At 43.7% G+C, this 7,560-nt stretch overlaps 2 long non-coding RNA genes across 2 annotated transcripts in view; both read right to left on the reverse strand.

Annotated features, from left to right (window-relative positions):
* The window catches only part of LOC119286957, a 4,317-nt gene extending 3,150 nt beyond the window's left edge, over nucleotides 1-1,167 (reverse strand). The window contains exons 1-2 of the long non-coding RNA XR_005140714.1: nucleotides 1,042-1,167; nucleotides 118-214 (exon numbers count right to left, since the gene is read on the reverse strand). This is a non-coding gene — a long non-coding RNA (uncharacterized LOC119286957). The remainder of the gene's footprint in view (nucleotides 1-117; nucleotides 215-1,041) is intronic.
* A 763-nt stretch (nucleotides 1,168-1,930) lies between these two features.
* LOC119286964 lies at nucleotides 1,931-2,621 on the reverse strand. Its single transcript, XR_005140716.1, has 3 exons — nucleotides 2,337-2,621; nucleotides 2,152-2,224; nucleotides 1,931-2,040 (listed from the first exon to the last, which is right to left on the reverse strand). It is a non-coding gene; the product is annotated as an uncharacterized LOC119286964 (long non-coding RNA).
* Between the last annotated feature and the right edge of the window lie 4,939 nt (nucleotides 2,622-7,560).

Here is a 7,560-nt window from a genome sequence, read left to right on the forward strand (position 1 = left end):
CCATCCCAACTTCATGAATTACTTGATGACCAGCATCAACAAAAATATTGTGTCTACAACTCTACATTCATTAGTTTAGATTTCAGTCTGAACCTGGAACAGTATGAATCTGCATACCTTCTCATCATCCCAGGAACCCTCCGTTCCAGCAATCACCACGGCATCCATAGCATAGATCTGATGGGTTTGTGACTGTATTTATGACATTTTTACGCTGAAAAAACACAATAATACGGGTCAGAGTATAAGAAAATTACAGTACATGGAAGCACGTCAACTTCTGATACTATTTCAGTTCAATTTTACTAAGGTAGAAATAAAACTGACATAGTTATCCACGAACTTTTGTAGTTCAAACTGAGCCTTAGCATCACCACATGTATAGAAAAAGTCACATCACTAGTTCTTTTCATGAAGGATCTGGTAATTTTGAAAAAAGGAGCATTACCATCAAAATATAACATAGTTGGCTTTAAATCAGGAAATGTCCTTTGTGCAAGAACTTCTAGGAATAAATCCTAGCATGCAAGCTTCCACATAATGTGCTTATAGATTCAGACAATTTACCACTGTCATCATCATCGTTATCTAATGCAGTTTTCCCAAGTAAGAAAGTTACCATTTCTTCCATAGCTTCTGCAAACTCTGTGTACATTTGATCACAATGAATTGTACTATTACACGAGCACACGCTCTTTATTAGAAGTGACTTGGGCACCGTTATTTTGTTAAAAAAACTATATCAAAGAAAATGTTAGAGCACACCATATAGGATGTTTGCTTACAGGATTGATACGTCGTTATGTGCTTAAGTTCCTAATATTTATAACAAGTAGGAAAAACTCCCAGCCAAACGATGTACTCATGACAGAAACAACACACTTTTTTGGCATTTGCTAAATAACCAGGGGAGTACATACAAAACATAAGATATCTTGGAGCTTCAAGGTCCAACAGTATATATATTGCCTTTTGCTTACAGGATCAAAGGAGAATGTAGCACAGGACAACAATGTAACTGCATGAGAAAGAACTTAGTACCCGCTCACAAATTGCAAATTTCTGAAACTTCTCACAAATCACAATAGTTTGCATGGGATCTCCAATGCGTGGGTAATGAAACCACGAGGTTACTATTCCAAACTTCTCTACCTTCACTTTATGATTACATGCTTGATCAACTAAGAGATGATTTTGAATTAGCTTGTGCTATTTCCTCGAGAATCCTTTTGTGCAAATGGAATAAATCATCAATCATATCAGAAAGAGAAAAAACAAGAAACGAGATTATTTCAATGGCGAGCAAAGCTTTACTTGGTCCAAGAAGTGGTGGTTGCCGACCTCCTCCCTGAAGTCGAGCACCGCCATGACGTCGCCTACGGTGAGCATGTCAGCGCCGGCGTCCCGGAGAAGCGGGCTCTCCTTCCACATGGACACAACAACACCAGTTACATAAGAGGCCAACCAGGTGAATGACCCTGCAGCGCTACTCTTGACGACGAGATCTGTCTGGCACTTCCAATGATAGTAACTGAACCAACTAAATAAAAATTAATTACCATGCCCACTGCTGCCTAAATCTCAAGTACTATTCTTGGAGTATTGCAGGAGTAAGAGCGGCATGATTTAAACGTGTGGGCATACAGTACGTTGGGTGCCGGAATTGATACAGAACCTGTTGGTGGCGTCGATGAATCCTAATGTGACGAGGAAATTCAAGGCAAGGTGGTTCATGTCCTGCTTGCGGATCTTGACATTGCAGCTTCCGCTCCCATTCATCAAATTAGGATTGAGAGGACCTGGACGTGGGCGAGGAAGGCTGTCATCGAAGGGGCGCGCAGCCCACGGCGGCGAGCTCCAAGACGCGGCCATGGCGGCACCTGCAGAGAGGAGCAGTTCAGAGGAGAGAGAGAGGTAGGGGAAAAGAAGAGAAGGGAGAGAGGGAGGCACGGCAGCGTGATCCAGCTGGCATCACTGCACGATCAGGCTAATTGGCATTAATCACTGTGACCTGAGACAAGTCAACCAGCCACCGCCGTTCTGCATAGAGAAGAGAATTTGTCAATAGATTGCTTATTTGATCTTCTCTGCTTGTGATTAATCAAAAGATTCAATTATTGATTATTTTATCCTAAACGTCCTTGCACTTACGAGAATTGCTTCATCGGAGCATGTGGGCGTGATGAGATAAAAGGATTGCTGAAGCATCAACGGAATGAAATTCCTGGATCAAAGAAGAGAAATCTTCAATCGAGAATGCATCAACCGATCATGCAAAGGGGAGAAGAAGGTACCATGACTTCAATTTTTCTTGCACTGAATCAAGCGGCAACTACCTCTGCTTTTCATCAACATCTCCAGCGGCGCCCGCGTTCATGTGCCTGCTCCCTCCTCCACGGGACGCAACGGCTTGAGCGAACACGGCAACGCGGATGAGCGGCTTGGGCTGGACGAGGCAGTGCCGCGAACCGACCTTGCACGCGCACGGCTGCCTGGCTATCCCTGTCCAGCACCGGCGTCTCCCGGTAGGCGGCGTGTGCCGAGGTGTCCCCGGCCTCTAACAGGAGCGATGCGCAGTTCAGAGGAGAGAGAGAAGGTAGGGGAAAAGAAGAGAAGGGAGAGAGGGAGGCATGGTGGCGTGATCCAGCTGGCTGCTCCCGGCGAGGTCAACAAAGCGCTCGGGCGATGTCAGACGGGAACACGCAACGGTGGCGGAGGATAGGGCTAGGAACCCTAGTCAGGGTGAGGGAGTCGTGGGTGGCGATGGATTGTTTCTGTGGGCGGTGTGTGAGCGGACCGATCGTGGGGAGGTGAAAAAACCATACCAAAAAAACCAAAGAAACATGATGGTGGGAGGTGGGACGAAAAAAACCGGGACAAAAAAAAAACCTGAAAGCGAGACTACCAACTGCTTCACTAGAAGTAGAGATTGATGTTAAACCTACTTTATTCCAACATCTCTACGGTTTATAAACTATTTTACTAGCCATAAATTCATCAAAATAAGCGAACAACACACGAAAAACATAATCTGTCAAAAACAGAACAGTCTGTAGTAATCAGCAGCTAGCGCAAGATCTGGAACCCCAAAAATTCTAAAATAAATTGTTGGACGTGAGGAATTTATCTATTAATCGTCTGAAAAAAGAATTAACTAAATAACACTTTTCCAAATGAAAATGGCTGCAGTTCTCGTTAGCGCTAAAGTTTCTGTTTTTTACAGCAAGATTAACAAGACTTTCCCCAAGTCTTCCCAACGGTTCTACTTGGCACAAACACTAATTAAACACAAAAACACAACTAAAACAGAGTATGGATAAATTAGTTATTACTAAACAGGAGAAAAAAAATCAAGGAATAATAATAAAATTGGGTTGCCTCCCAACAAGCGCTATTATTTAACGCCGCTAGCTAGGCATAAAAAGCAAGGATAGATCTAGGTATTGTCATCTTTGGTAGGCAATCCATAAGTGGCTCTCATAATAGATTCATAAGGTAATTTAATGTTCTTTCTAGGAAAGATTTCCATGCCTTTCCTTAACGGAAATTGGAATCTAATATTTTCTTCCTTCATATCAATAATTGCACCAATCGTTCTAAGAAAAGATCTACCAAGAATAATAGGACATGAAGGATTGCAATCTATATCAAGAACGATAAAATCTACGGGCACATAATTCCTACTTGCAACAATAAGAACATCATTAATTCTTCCCATAGGTTTCTTAATAGTGGAATCCGCAAGGTGCAAGTTTAGAGAGCAAACATGAAAATCACGGAAACCTAACAAATCACACAAAGTCTTTGGAATCGTGGAAACACTGGCACCCAAATCACACAAAGCATAGCATTCATGCTTTAATTTTAATTTTAATAGTTGGTTCCCACTCATCATAAAGTTTTCTAGGGATAGAAACTTCCAACTCAAGTTTTTCTTCATAAGATTGCATCAAAGCATCAACGATATGTTTGGTAAAAGTTTTTTTTTGGCTATAAGCATGAGGAGAATTTAGCACGGATTCAACAAGGAAATACAATCTATAAAAGAGCAATTATCATAATTAAATTCCTTGAAATCCAAAATAGTAGGTTCATTAACATCTAGAGTTTTGATCTCTTCAATCCCACTTTTATCAATTTTAGCATCAAGATCTAAAAACTCCAAATTTTTGGAACGCCTTCTAGGTAAAGGTGGATCATATTCAGTCCCACCATTATCAAGATTCATAATGCAAAACAAAGATTTAATAGGGGACACATCAATAACTTTTAAATCTTCATCTTTATTACCATGGTCTTCCGGCTTAGCGGCCATCTTATTTACTAAGGTAGCCTGCTTATCCGAAACTTCAGCTATTAACTTCTCAAGACAAGCAATTTGGGATCTCAAACCATCAAATTCTTTAGACATATCATCGAGCTCTTTATTCATATAACTCATAAAGCTTTTTTGTTCTTTAAGCTCGTTTCTAAAGAAACTATTATGCTCAAATTGCAAGACCCTAAAACTCCTAACATTGCTTTCGATTTCCTCTAACCTTTTAAGGTGAAGATCACCAAATCGGGGAAGAGCCATCGAGACAAGCAAGCAATCTAACACACAAGCAAACAAGAAACGGGCAAAAAGAGGCGAATAGAGAAGGAGAGGGAGGATAGAGAGAGAGGGCGAATAAAACGTCAAGGGTGAAGTGGGGGAGAGGAAAACGAGAGGCAAATGGCAAATAATGTAATGCGGGAGATAAGGATTTGTGATGGGTACTTGGTATGTTGACTTTTGCGTAGACCTCCCCGGCAACGGCGCCAGAAATCCTTCTTGCTACCTCTTGAGCACTGTGTTAGTTTTCCCTTGAAGAGGAAAGGGTGATGCAGCAAAGTAGCGTAAGTATTTCCTTCAGTTTTTGAGAACCAAGGTATCAATCCAGTAGGAGGCTACGCGCGAGTCCCTCGCACCTACACAAAACAATTAAATCCTCGCAACCAACGCGATAAGGGGTTGTCAATCCCTACACGGTCACTTACAAGAGTGAGATCTGATAGATATGATAAGATAATATTTTTGGTATTTTTATGATAAAGATGCAAAGTAAAATAAAAGCAATGAAAATAACTTAGTATTGGAAGATTAATATGATGAAGATAGACCCGGGGGCCATAGGTTTCACTAGTGGCTTCTCTCAAGAGCATAAGTATTTTACGGTGGGTGAACAAATTACTGTTGAGAAATTGACAGAATTGAGCATAATTATGAGAATATCTAGGTATGATCATGTATATAGGCATCACGTTCAAGACAAGTAGACCGACTCCTGCCTGCATCTACTACTATTACTCCACACATCAACCGCTATCCAGCATGCATCTAGACTATTAAGTTCAAGAGAACAGAGTAACGCTTTAAGCAAGATGACATGATGTAGAGGGATAAACTCATGCAATATGATGAAAACCCCATCTTGTTATCCTCGATGGAAACAATACAATACGTGCCTTGCTGCCCCTACTGTCACTGGGAAAGGACACCGCAAGATTGAACCCAAAGCTAAGTACTTCTCCCATTGCAAGAAAGATCAATCTAGTAGGCCAAACCAAACTGATAATTCAAAGAGACTTGCAAAGATAACCAATCATACATAAAAGAATTCAGAGAAGATTCAAATATTGTTCATAGATAAACTTGATCATAAACCCACAGTTCATCGGTCTCAACAAACACACCGCAAACGAAGATTACATCGAATAGATCTCCACAAGAGAGGGGGAGAACTTTGTATTGAGATCCAAAAAGAGAGAAGAAGCAATCTAGCTAATAACTATGGACCCGTAGGTCTGAGGTAAACTACTCACACTTCATCGGAGAGGCTATGGTGTTGATGGAGAAGCCCTCTGTGATCGATGCCCCCTCCGATGGAGCTCCAGAACAGGTCCCAAGATGGGATCTCGTGGATACAGAAAGTTACAGCGGTGGAATTAGGGTTTTGGCTCCATATCTGATCGTTTGGGAGTACGTAGGTATATATAGGAGGAAGAAGTACGTCGGTGGAGCAACAAGGGGGCCACGAGGGTGGAGGGCGTGCCTGGGGAGGTAGGCGCGCCCCCTACCTCATGGCCTCCCTGTTGGTTTCTTGACGTAGGGTCCAAGTCTTCTGGGTCTTGTTCGTTCCAAAAATCACATTCCCGAAGGTTTCATTCCGTTTGGACTCCGTTTGATATTCCTTTTCTTCGAAACCCTAAAATAGGCAAAAAAACAGCAATTCTGGGCTGGGCCTCCGGTTAGTAGGTTAGTCCCAAAAATAATATAAAAGTGGATAATAAAGCCCAATAATGTCCAAAACAGTAGATAACATAGCATGGAGCAATCAAAAATTATAGATACGTTGGAGACGTATCATTATCTAACGGGTTAGAGTAATGACCCGGAGGCGTTGAGACGTGTTGTGATGGGACATTGTTCTGACGAGGCGGATCCGTCGCGCATGGCTGAACCGGCGCCCCGGTTCCACAGGTGCCTCCACCCAGTTTACCACTGGTTGGTTGCTGGTTCCTGCCCCTGGCGTGTTGAAGAGATTCCTTCCCTCGTAAACCGGAGGCAGGTGAGACTGGTACCTTCTCCTCATGACATCATTTGATGCGCTCTGATCCAGCATAAGCCGATAAGCCCGTGCCTCTAACTCGGCCCGCTCTGCGGCCATCCTGGTGTTCTCTGCTGCCAGATCTATCTTAGCTTGAGCTATCTGATCCTTCACCTTTGCAATTTCCACGTTATGCTGATCATGATCCGCCGGATTAACCTCAGCCGCCAGCAACGTTGCCAAAGTGTCGAATAAATCGGACAAAACTTGAACCGGCGCCGGCGTGGGGCCTCCTGCCCCAGCGGGTGTTGCAGCTACTGAACTAGAAATCATTGCTGCTGCGGTAGAAGAATGCTGCACCGACTGTGTACCGGCCATGAAAATCGCAACTCGGCTCGGCGGATCAGAGAGGTCCGGAATAATGTCGCCATCGGAACCACCACTAATCTGGCCATCATGCAGCTGATACAGCGACTCGGTCTCTCCGGTTGAAGACTCGTCATCAGAGTAAATGACAGTTTCGCCACTAGATATCGATCTATCCTCATATTCGGCTCGGTGGATGACTCCCACGAAGGCACGCTTTACGGCAGGCTGAACTCGGGAAGGTCTTGCACGTTGAGCCGTCTCGACGATGTCGGTGCAGATGTCCAGCTCAGGGCCCGGTTCGCCGATCTTGCCAATGAAAGCGTGTATTTCGCCAAAGGGGACCCGGTACCCGTACTCAATCACTGGTAGAAAAAGGGCATGTTGTCCTAGTTCGTAAGGGCCTTTTGTCCCGGTTCTGGAACCGGGACTAAAGGGTCGATACTAATGCCCTGTCCCTTTAGTCTCGGTTCAATCCAGAACCGGGACAGATGGGCCTCCACGTGGCCTGTGCGCGGAGCCCAGGCAGGAGACCCTTTGGTCCTGGTTGGTGGCACCAACCGGGACTAATAGGCATCCACGCGTCAGCATTTCTGTGGTTGGAGTTTTTGTTTTTTTTTGAAAG

The sequence above is a fragment of the Triticum dicoccoides genome, chromosome 1A (genome assembly GCF_002162155.2).
Source record: "Triticum dicoccoides isolate Atlit2015 ecotype Zavitan chromosome 1A, WEW_v2.0, whole genome shotgun sequence".
NCBI lineage: Eukaryota > Viridiplantae > Streptophyta > Magnoliopsida > Poales > Poaceae > Triticum > Triticum dicoccoides.